The sequence below is a fragment of the Schistocerca americana genome, chromosome X (assembly GCF_021461395.2).
Source record: "Schistocerca americana isolate TAMUIC-IGC-003095 chromosome X, iqSchAmer2.1, whole genome shotgun sequence".
Lineage (NCBI taxonomy): Eukaryota > Metazoa > Arthropoda > Insecta > Orthoptera > Acrididae > Schistocerca > Schistocerca americana.
In genome coordinates, this window is record NC_060130.1 from 725,406,616 (window position 1) to 725,416,718 (window position 10,103).

A 10,103-nucleotide genomic window follows, 5' to 3' on the forward strand; every position below is an offset into this window, starting at 1 on the left:
ACCATATATATGTTAGCGCATCAATAATAAAGTGAAGAAACGTTATCCTTATCACCTACTTGAAAAATTTGGAATAAACGTCAGTTAATCCAAAGATCTAAAATAAGACCATTTATTTATTGTTTTTACATCAGAGGCTTTGACTAAAGATGGTAATTTCCCATATGACAATGCTTCTATAAATATTGCGGAATTCCCCTAATACTATTACATGTGAAAACTAGATCATCGATGTGGTTTGTGTATTAGAAAAAAGTCAATCATTGCATTACAAAATATTAGTTTCATACTCAGATTTGATTTGAATGAAGTATATTTTGAACTACTATAATAAAAAAGCAAAGTCTTGTGTCAGAATCCACAAGCTGAAAAAATATATATAGTATTTTTTTACAACTCCTTCATATCTTACACTGTTCTTGAGAAATACAGACAATTTTCTGTTTGTAAGTTACTCACACAAAAATGCTTGTTAGTTAGTTTCACCTGTTAGTGTTCACCCTTGGACTGTTGAAATGTCCCTTTTTCACAACTTATAACACTGTGTAACAATGAAAATGTAAATCGAATAAAAATTGCCAATTCCTATCAGTTCTAATATGCTGATGGCGAATATCACAAAGACAATTCAAAATTATATATAGTTTTCATTGTACACTGTTTTATTACGGTGAGATAATTATATGCGGATTGTTATGTTAAGTTTAAAATCAGATATAATAATGAAACTTTCTGGCAGATTAAAAATGGGCACCGGAACGGGACTCGTACTCGGGGCTTTTGCCTTCCGCGGGTAAATGCTATGTCAACTGTGAAGTTTGGAAGGTAGGAGACGAGATACTTGCGGAATTAAAGCTGTGAGGGCGGATCGTGAGTCGTGCTCGGGTAGCTCAGTTGGTAGAGCACTTGCCCGTGAAAGGCAAAGGTCCCGAGTTCGAGTCTCGGTCCGGCACACAGGTTTAATCTGCCAGGATGTTTCATATCAGCGCACACTCTGCTGCAGAGTGAAAATCTCGTTCTAGATATTATAATGGTTTGTCAGAGTCATAATAAGTAGAAACAATGGATTATATTATTGTCCCTGGTCTTACTTGCGTGCAATATTTTGGATATATACATTTTCATACCAATTTTAGTGATCTTTTTGTCTCCTTCCTCTCCAACTTCAGTGACTTTATAATATCATGTAATAATTTTTGCATATTTGGTTCCAGATAAACTACCAGTTGTTCAAGTTGATTGCTACTAAAGTGAACAAAAATGCCACGAGTTTGTGTTATCAGTGCTGACACACTTTGTTATGTGGGTGGAGACGTGACATTTGCTTCACAAAAACAGCAAATAACTCCATTGATTGAAAAAGCTTACAGTTGATATTTTGGGTACAAAATAGGTGATCGGGATAAACCTTGGGCTCCACATGTGATCAGGAACACTTATGCCAGCAACATCAGGAATTGGATGCATGGGAAAGGACGTTCAATGCCCTTTGCAGTGCCCATGGTCTGGCGTGAGCCAACTAACCATGTCAGTGACTGCTACTTCTGTATGGTTCCTCCTATCAAGAAGGGAATATCTAAGAAGAAGAAGGGCACAGTGATCTATCCTAACATTCCATCAGCCACTAGTCCAGTTCTACGTGAGGAAGGATTGCCAATACCTGAACCACCAACAGAGTACAAGATTACTTCTGATGGGGATTCTGAATGTCCTGAACCATGTACATCACAAGTTCCAGAATTTCTTCCAAATATATCATCACATTAAAGTACCCATTTCTTTTACTCTTTTCGTCTTCCTTTCTTTGCGACTGAAACTTCCTCAAACTACAACTTCTCTGTTATTCGTTCTTTGTTCTTTGTAAACTCTAACATCATTCCCACTATTTCTCATATACGTATTTTTTGAAAAGTTTAACTGTCACTAGTTGGTTCCCTGTACTTGTAATCACTGAAACTGTGCCCACAACCCGTACCAGTTATGCCCCTCACAGTTGTGGGCCAGAGTTTTTCTCATTACTTCTATCATAAAAGTGTCTATTTTTGCCCCTCCAGGACTTCGTACCTCTTCCTCTTCTTCCCCGTGTATCTGCTCCTATCATATGTACACTACATTCTTGATTTTGGTTGCCTTGACTATGCCACCGAGGATTACCATGAAATTTTCTGTCACCCCCTCGGTTCCAGGTGTCTGTTTCCTCTAATTTTCTCAAAAAAGTTTACATATTGCAATCTACATCACTAAAGTACTTTCTCAGATTCCATGCAAACTTTCTATGCATATTCATTAGCAAATATTCTTCAGTAACTGGCAACTGGCACGTTAACATGCTCTAATTTCCTACACAGATCGTCACAATACACTTTCATTTTCCTACTATCCCCAAATCTATAAGGAGGTGCGTCTAAAAAATCATTATGCAATTCTATCTGCCTACTCTGTGACCAGTATATTTCTAAAAACTTATCCAATAGTTGTTCCAAAGAACTACAACGGATCTGACTGCCCAACTTCCTGTGTCTCCTGTAAGTCTCTGTTCTGAAATTCAGATTTTATCTGTTTCAGGACATGTTTGTGGAATCATCTCCCTACGCCGGCGGGGGTGGCCGAGGGGTTCTAGTCGCTACAGTCTGGAACCGCGCGACCGTTACGGTCGCAGGTTCGGATCCTGCCTCGGGACTGGATGTGTGTGATGTCCCTAGGTTAGTTAGGTTTAAGTAGTTCTAAGTTCTAGGGGACTGATGACCTCAGATGTTAAGTCCTATAGTGCTCAGAGCCATTTGAACCATCTCCCTACATGAATCCACGAAAATTACTGTGTGAAGGGCTAACATGAGGTTAAAATTTTCAGTATCGATGTTTGTTGTTATGGTTGTCTTCAGTCCTGAGGCTGGTTTGATGCATCTCTCCATGCTACTCTATCCTGTGCAAGCTTCATCATCTCTCAGTACTTACTGCAACCTACATCCTTTTGAATCTGCTTAGTGTATTCATCTCTTGGTGTCCCTCTACGATTTTTACCATCCACGCTGCCCTCCAATGCTAAATTTGTTATCCCTTAATGCCTCAGAACATGTCCTACCAACTGGTCCCTTCTTCTTGTCAAGTTGTGCCACAAACTCCTCTTCTCCCCAATTCTATTCAATACCTCCTCATTAGTTATGTGATCTACCCATCTAATCTTCAGCATTCTTCTGTAGCACCACATTTCAAAAGCTTCTATTCTCTTCTTGTCCAAACTATTTATCGTCCATGTTTCACTTCGATACATGGCTACACTCCATACAAATACTTTCAGAAACGACTTCCTGACGCTTAAATCTATACTCGATGTTAACAAATTCCTCTTCTTCAGAAACGCTTTCCTTGCCATTGCCAGTCTACATATCATTGATATCCTCTCTACTTCGACCATCATAAGTTATTTTGCTCCCCAAATAGCAAAACTTCTTTATCACTTTAAGTGTCTCATTTCCTAATCTAATTCCCTCAGCACCACCTGATTTAATTCGACTACATTCCATTATCCTCGTTTTGCTTTTGTTGATGTTCATCTTATATCCTCCTTTCAAGACACTGTCCATTCCGTTCAACTGCTCTTCCAAGTCCTTTGCTGTCTCTGACAGAATTACAATGTCATCGGCGAACCTCAACGTTTTTATTTCTTCTCCATGGATTTTAATACCAACTCCGAATTTTTCTATTGTTTCCTTTACTGCTTGCTCAATAGACAGATTGAATAACATCGGGGACAGAATAAAACCCTGTCTCACTCCCTTCCCTACCGCTGCTTCCCTTTCATGCCCCTCGTCTCTTATAACTGCCATCTATTTTCTGTACAAATTGTAAATAGCCTTTCGCTCCCTGTATTTTACCCCTGCCATCTTTAGAATTTGAAAGAGAGTATTCCAGTCAACATTGTCGAAATCTTTCTCTAAGTCTATAAATGCTAGAAATGTAGGTTTGCCTTTCCTTAGTCTATTTTCTAAGATATGTCGTAGGGTCAGTATTGCCTCACGTGTTCCAACATTTCTGCGGAATCCAAACTGATCTTCCCCGAGGTCGACTACTACCAGTTTTTCCATTCGTCTGTAAAGAATTAGCGTTAGTATTTTGCAGCTGTGACTTATTAAACTGAAAGTTCGGTAATTTTCACATCTGTCAACACCTGCTTTCTTTGGGATTGGAATTATTATATTGTTCTTGAAGTCTGAGGGTATTTCGCCTGTCTCATACATCTTGCCCACCAGATGGTAGAGTTTTGTCAGGACTGGCTCTCTCAAGGCCGTCAGTAGTTCTAATGGAATGTTGTCTACTCCCGGGGCCTTGTTTCGACTCAGATCTTACAGTGCTCTGTCAAACTTTTCGCGCATTATCATATCTCCCATTTCATCTTCATCTACATCCTCTTCCATTTCCATAATATTGTCCTCAAGTACATCGCCCTTGTATAGACCCTGTACATACTCCTTCCACATTTCTGCTTTCCTTTCTTTGCTTAGAACTGGGTTTCCATCTGCGCTCTTCATATTCATACAAGTGGTTCTCTTTTCTCCAAAGGTCTCTTTAATTTTCCTGTAGGCAGTATCTATCTTACCCCTAGTGAGAAAAGCCTCTACATCCTTACATTTGTCCTCTAGCCATCCCTGCTTAGCCATTTTGCACTTCCTATCGATCTCATTTTTGAGACGTTTGTATTCCTTTTTGCCTGCTTCATTTACTGCGTTTTTATATTTTCTCCTTTCATAAATTAAATTCAATATTTCTTCTGTTACCCAAGGATTTCTACTGGCCCTTGTCTTTTTACCTACTTTATCTTCTGCTGCCTTCACTACTTCCTCCCTCAGAGCTACCCATTCTTCTTCTACTGTATTTCTTTCCCCCATTCCTGTCAATTGTTCCCTTATGCTATCACTGAAACTCTTTACAACCTCTGGTTTAGTCAGTTTATCCAGGTTTAGTCAGTTTATCCAGGTCCCATCTCCTTAAATTCCCACCTTTTTGCAGTTTCTTCAGTTTTAATCTACAGTTCATAACCAATAGATAGTGGCCAGAGTCCACATCTGCCCCTGGAAATGTCATACAATTTAAAACCTGGTTCCTAAATCTCTGTCTTACCATTATATAATCTATCTGATACCTTCTAGTATCTCCAGGATTCTTCCAATGTTTAGGTTCCCATAAATCGCCCCTCTAAACGGAAAAATATTTTTCGTTTAACGACAGTTCTCTAACAAAAAATACTTTCTCCGGAATTTTTGAAGTACCAGATTTTAATTTTCCTACTTCTTGAATATTCAGTTGGGAAAGCTGTATGTTGATAGAAGCATCCAGTGATTTATTTCTTCCATAAACATCTGTTTTAGTGCCAGACCCCGTGATGTCCATCTTTTCATTATCTCGTTTCTCTTAACTCCGAATATTTTCATTAGAACTGCCCTCGATTATCCCAATCTGTTCCTGAGGTGCATTTACAGACTGAGCAAGCGCCGTGCCAGTTTCGATTTTATCTGCTTTAAGTTGGCCATTTACAGCTTTTATTTCGCGATCGACTTGCCCTGATGAATGATCATTATTGCCCATGATTTTCAAATTCTCATTTAATGTTCCTGTTTCACCATGCAAAAATTCCATCTTTTTATTTAAGAAATGCGCTAACTTACTGTTCGATGATTGCATTTCATTCCTCATAGCTAATACAAGGGCTTTTCGGAAAGCAAGGTCTGATCGGTCGCGAAATGGAAACCACTGTGAGAATCAAAAATGTTTTATTTCAAACAGTTAGCTACATTTTCCAGCTACTTCAATACATAGACGTCGCTCCGACTGAGGCAATTATCGTAGCATTGTACCAACTTTCCAATACCCTCGTCATAGAAAGCAGCCGCCTGTGCTTTCTGTCAATTCTCTAGGCTCATCTGTAGGTTGTTGTCTGTGCCGAAAAGTTGTCGTCATTGTCAGCGGTTCATGTGAGCAGAGATGAAAATCAGAGGGAGCCAAATCCGGGCTGTGTGGAGGGTGATGAAACGCCTCCCATCGAAAACTTTGGAGAACGCCCTTGTTGCCCCTACAGTGTCTGGCCGACAACTCTCATGAAGTAGGAAATGCATGACAGGTATGTTATGTGGGATTGCATGAAATCAGGTGAAATCTTTCAGCGGGAACCCACACTTGGTAGGACACACTATTGTTCTAGGTACTTTTACGTGCTCATTGTGTGTTCAGAACTGAAAAGGGCGACGTGACGCTGTTCAACTCATCTGTCCAAACCTGCACCAGATTTTCACTGTTGTTTCCATTTTGCAATCTGTCGGAGTTTACTTTCTGAACAGCCCACAGAATTATTTTCGTCAGTTCGCTAATGTCATTGGTTTTGCTCGTTTCCGATTCTGTCTTTGCATTAATTTCACGTTTTTGATCCATTACTGAAAACTTTACTTCCCCTTGATCAAAATAGTTACTCTCCTTTTCCTGTTTTATATCTGTTAGCACACCCACATCGTAATTTATTTCTTAAAAACTTTGATCATCAAAAACTTCTGCTTTTAGATAATTAGTTATTACTTTGTCGTGCCCACCTAGTTGTTCCTTTCCCCCTATGCTATTCTGACACGACGACTCCTTTGTCAGCACGCTACACACTGTTGTCATCTGTTAATATTTTCTGCCTCCTGCCAACACTTCCAATTTATCAATGAGTAAAAGCAAGTGTCAGATCAAAATTAATTATTGTTCTGTACCCTTCGATTCCCATGTATAACGTGACTCTCAGGATTTTTTATTTACTAATCCTGCTTTATTAACAAATGTGACTGTCACTGCATCGGACTACCCGTCGCCGTCTTATAACAAAATTTGTAGTACACGGTGTAACAATAGTTTATTTGCACAGACTGATAACTTGAAAGTAAAAGCAAGGAAAACACTGACTATAATTGGAAGGTTCACGTAGGTCTTCTAATGATGTACTCGTAATATACTGTAGCACTGAATCACAAAATAATATGGAATAATAATAATGAAAAAATCACTCATACTCATTCATGCAACTACATTACTAATCATGCATTAAACAACATTGATATTAATACAAAAGATACAGTGCTGTTAACAGATCTATTATTTTACTGCAATGGATGAAAAGGACATTTTTGAAACTATATTCTACTCTAGTGCCATACTTCAACTTACAATCAGAATGACTTTATTATGATGGGTAGTAAAAGAGTCCATAAAAGAAGCTAGTTCTTTACACCGTATTTGATTTTCAAATTCCAAAACATGAACAAAACGAGTCTTAGAGAAATTTCACTTTACAAAAGGATATTGAAATTAGCTGGTCTTTTTATTACAAATTCCACTGTTTTTGTGTTATTTAACTTTTGAAAGAATGGTTCGCAAAAATAAAACCTTCAGTTACTAGTTTGCTCATACATAAAAATTACAATATTTACGTGTACAGTTCCCTACGCTACTAGCAGATGACCTTACTTGTCACACTTACACGACTTTGGTACATACATTAAAATACCCCACACCTAACTATTAAATGAAATTAACAGATAAACTAAAGAAAATTATTTTTCACCTGTGTGTTTTGAAAGCGTGTGCCTTAAATGTGTGTTAATGTTTTTATTTAAATGCATCATTACAAGTACTTGTGAAGTTCTCCCCAGCACTGTATATCTGATTACAGAGCGATGTGTAGCAGTTGCTTCATGATTAGTTGTTCATCTAAAACTGACTTCACAGCTGCTGTGTCTGTCTCACGTCGTTTCCGTCACCTGGTAAAGCGTGACATGTGTACTATCTTTGTTTAACCTGTTCTGGCTACAACACTAGATGTATTACTAAGCGCTGCTCGTTATAGTTAAGCACAAAGAGGACATTGTTTGCTATGTAATTTGTTGCGCAGGGTTACAAAGAGAACATTGTTTCCGGCGATATTTGTTGTATAGAGGAACGAAACTGCTTTCCGAGTGACATGTAACTCAGCAGTACGTTTTTGTGCCTGACTCATACCGCTCGCTGAATACAATGGCTAAAGTCTACTCAAATTCTCAACAATGAAATCACCGAGACTCACGTCCCTGCAGCTTATTTTAGGAAAGTGCTTTCCGTTGGGGAATCATGCGTCACTGAGTCACAACAAGTCGGGGACTCAGCCGAAACAATAAGATGGACAGCTGACCGGAGACTTACGTCTGCACATACGTAAAACAGAGACATCAAGCTGAGGACCGAAGATTACATAAAGCAAGCTACGTGTTATTTTGTTAGTTTTAACATCACGTATCAAAAAATAACGTAAGACATGGCATCCCGGTAGAGGTGCGTGACCATTCAGTCTAGTACATAACGCGCAGTGTATTTGGTTGGTGGTTATTCGTTACAAAAACAAATGCACGGTCAAATGGCTCTGAGCACTATGGGACAATACATCTGAGGTCATCAGTCCCCTAGAACTTAGAATTACATAAACCTAACTAACCTAAGGACATCACACACATCCATGCCCGAGGCAGGATTCAAACCTGCGACCGTAGCAGCCGCGCGGTTCCAGACTGAAGCGCCTAGAACCGCTCGGCTTCACCGGCCGGCTGCACGGTCAAGAATTTACCGTAACGACTCAATTGCTGCTATAGTAAAAAGTTAGGATAAGGGTGTAATTTCAGTGTAATGAGAGTGATGTATATATCTTTTAGGTGGTAACATTTGTGGTATGCAAGTGTCAGTCATTCCATCGTAGGATCTGATTTCGTCTATTAAAAACGAGAGACAGTGAAAAACCTCGTGCAAGTTTTTGTTCCAGTTGTGTCGAAGTGGTAGTTATCCCGTGCAAAGAATACTCTTAGTATTATAGAAACAATTTCAGTAAGTTAATTATTGACACACATTCAAATTTACCTCAATCTTATGAGAAAAAATTAGTACCCAGAAAGGAAGAAATTTCGATGACTAAGGCAAGAAATTTCAAGAAAGGTGAAACTCATTTACTAACGTTTATAGATGAAACATAAAATTGCATATGTTATGGGAAATGAAATAGTCACTGTGGCTACAGGATGTATGTTATACGACATACATCCGATTTCATCTAAACGTCTGTACTTCACCAACCTTCGGTACATACATGAGTTTTCAGTAAATGTCTTCAATATCGTCAGTAGACTCTTACGACAGTGATGGTATCATGATCAGCATCATCTGATTGTCTTACAATGATGAGGAACGAATCGACCCGAAACAGGAGTGTATATTGAGAATTCTCGGGGGTTAGATACCGAAAACACACTGACGGAAAAAATCGCAACACCAGGAAAGAGTTGTGTGACATGAACGAAAGTTGGTAGGCGTGTTTTGGCATTTGAAAGATGACGTCTGTTGAAATTTCGCACGTAGCTGCACTACTATGGAGATGCAAATCAGTTTTGCTTTAAATACACGTGGTGAGTTGATGTTAGTCATGAATGCCTTTAACGCGACAAAGACTCTATTATCAACACCTCATTGAGTTTGAACGAGGTGGTGTAATAAGGCTAAGAGAACCCAATTGTTGCTTCTGCTATATTGTAGAAAGACTTGGCAGGGATGTAGCTACTGTACATAATTGCTGGCAGCGATGGGCTCGAGACTGTTCGGTCGCAAGAGGACTAGGCTCCCGACGGCCACATGCCACTACCGACAGGGTGAACATCGTGTTCGGCGTATAGCTCTGGCGCATCGTACTGCAGCTGCACCAGCAATCTCAGAAGCAATTGACATCACAGTGACACAACGAACTGTTACAAATTGGTTACTCCAGTGACAGCTCCGAGCCAGACGCACTACAGCGTGCATAGTAACCACCGCCATTTCCGACTTCAGTGGTGTCAAGTGAGAGTTCACTTGACAACTGTTGTGTTTTCTGATGAAAGCTGGTTCCTTCTTGCTGCCAGTGATGTCCGTGTGTTGCTTAGAAGGAGGCGAGTTGAGCGCCTGCAACCAACCTGTCGGCGTGCTAGGCACACTGGACCAACACCTGGAGCTATGGTCTAGGGTGCGATTTTTTATTAGTACTGGAACACTCTCGTGGTTATCCAACGCACCCTGACAGCAAATTT

General features: G+C 39.6%; 1 non-coding gene across 1 annotated transcript; it reads left to right on the forward strand.

Moving 5' to 3' along the window:
• The first annotated feature begins 878 nt into the window (after positions 1 to 878).
• Positions 879 to 953, forward strand: Trnas-uga. Its single transcript has one exon. It is a non-coding gene; the product is annotated as a tRNA-Ser (tRNA).
• Positions 954 to 10,103: the final 9,150 nt, after the last annotated feature.